The 2,500-nt window shown below is 37.7% G+C and overlaps 1 long non-coding RNA gene across 2 annotated transcripts in view; it reads left to right on the plus strand.

Annotated features, from left to right (window-relative positions):
- The window catches only part of LOC138031850 (uncharacterized), a 66,307-nt gene that overhangs the window by 41,695 nt on the left and 22,112 nt on the right, over positions 1 to 2,500 (plus strand). The window lies entirely within an intron of this gene.

Consider the following 2,500-nt stretch of genomic DNA (forward strand, 5'->3'; position numbering starts at 1 on the left):
TATTTTTCTTGGTTCTGTTGTGTTACCTTCTTTGAATTCTCTCTTACACCGAGAAACGTTCGAATTTAGGCTCTGATGAACTCGTAATTCGAGAATAAGAATTTGTTCTCCGTTGCTTTTCAGTGAAAATCTTACTTACTTTTATAGTCAAGCTTGCATTTATGTTTCGAAAGCAAGTTTTATTTCGATGTAACGACATAGGAAAGGGTCAACAGCGAAGGAAATCTCAATCGCATGCGCAGTAATAGAAGTACTTGAAAAAAGGGCACTGAGTGCTTATAAAAAACATCAATACAAGCTTACGTAAATATCCTATGTTTTTCAACATTTTTCCTATAGTTCAAATTTCTGCTGCTGATTGCACAACATTTTCTTGAATTGAATATAGCAGAACCAGCTGAAGCAGATATTGTGGAAGACCAACAAGATTTACCAACGCTATCGAGTGAAGATATGATGAAACTTGGTCTCATGGCACAGGTTAAGGACGATCATTCACCGTTGCCACCAAATAGAAACAGACGAATTTCACAAGCGGATATTCTTGCAGAGCAGCAAAAGGCATTAAAGCTACAACAAGAAATGCTGGAGCTAAAGAAAACAAAGCTTCGAATGGAAATTCTTCTTATCAGCAAAAACCTGGATGACGAAGATAAGGAAACCATCCTAAATTGAATCCAGGATATTTTTAATGAACACTTTATATTGATATTGGGATTTTACATTAGCTTACAATGTTTTGTAAAATGTTTCAGGTTCTACATAAATTTCAAGCATATTTTTTCATACACAAAATCTTGTTTATCCCAGTTATGGAAATAATGTCTCTGTGACCAGTTACATAGTAATATATTTCATTTTGATTCAAATCCATTATTTTATATTGCATTAAATTAAAGTGCCCATCAGATAGGATGGGGGTCACACAGTACTAATTACATTTTCTCCAAGACAAATTACAGGTGGAATTGAGTCTTTTGTTTCTTGCATTCTCCTTTCATTTTTATTATCCATGTAAAACTGAGAGTAAGGATCCATATTGGTATTACAAAATGTAAGTGTTATTGTTGGCTTAGGGAAGGGGTAGGTGGACAGTTTCGCAGAAACCTATAATGATCTGATGAGTCATTACTATTTGGAATCTTTACAACAGGCAGAATTGTAGGAATTATTCCTTTGTACTGGTTTCCTTTTATCCAGAAAATGTCTTGTATTTCCAAGTGTATTAACAGTGGTCAGAGATACTTGGTCACAATACTTCCATTAGTGTATTTACATTAGCTGTTAAGCCTTGGTCAGTGACATAAACATTTTGAACATTTTGGCGAGAGATGTTGTGACTATGTCAGGACATAAACAGTACCAATAGCTGAACAATTAAGTTCTTCAAAGAGGACAGCATTTTTGGAACAAAAGACATCCAACAAAGTTTATACTCTTCTTGACTTATGAACCTCTGTATTGGGTATTTTAGACAAAATTGATAAATCACAAAGACCACTATTGATGAAGCAACAATCTTAGCAATTAAAGTGACAATGGCTTGAATGTTTCAACCAAGTTTGACAATGTTAGACGTTGAATGATGGCAAACTCACTAGTAGCACTGGAATACAAAATGATTCTTGATATGCAACAATTTTACCTGAAAATCGGATGATTTAAAGGAAAATGTATGACAAAATAGACTTCTGCAGCTATTACCCATACAGAGAGTCTGACATCATTTTAGAAGATTGCAATATTGACAATGTTTAGGTTATTTAAAGAATTTAGATGCTGACACCGTAAGATACACGTTTAGTGGAGAAACGGAAATTTAAAAAAAGGTGTGGCAAATGTGATCTCTCACAGCTTTTCCATTCTCTTGGCCATGAAAGGGAGCCATTGCTGGCTGGTCGTCTTCATGCAGGAGGTGGCAATCCTGTGGTTCACTCCTCAGTATTGCGATCTTGTGCAATATGGCGCCAGGGGACGGGAGGCGCCCCTCGCTCGCTTTGTCGACCCTCAACCGGGCCCAGACCTAGTCGCGCGAATCCAAGATGGCGACCTCATTACGAATTCCGGTTTTTCGACCATCCAACCGCCTGCGTGCAGGCTAGGAGAAAGTAAGTGGGATAGTTTGTGGTTACCAGAGATTACATTAAACAACTTAAGACACTGTTCCTCGCGCCGAGACCGCAGTGTCAAGATCATAAATACTTAAGCAAAGTCTATAGGAACAATCAGGTAAAATTATGCTTAGCGCCCTCTTCAGTATTCGCTCGATATCATTGATAAGATACTCGGGCAAAGCATGATGGAAAATAAACGAACAGCATTCGAGAACTGGTCTAACAACAGTGCAATAAAAGTTGATAATATCATGAGGGTTCACTCCCGCTCTCTTGAGAAGAACCAGGAAGTATAGTCTCTTATTGGCTTTCCTGATAGCCTCATTCACATGATCATTCCACGTAAGATCACTAGACAGAGTCACTCCTAAGATCTTGGCGGAGCT

This window comes from Montipora capricornis, chromosome 2 (genome assembly GCF_036669925.1).
Source record: "Montipora capricornis isolate CH-2021 chromosome 2, ASM3666992v2, whole genome shotgun sequence".
Taxonomy (NCBI): Eukaryota; Metazoa; Cnidaria; class Anthozoa; order Scleractinia; family Acroporidae; genus Montipora; species Montipora capricornis.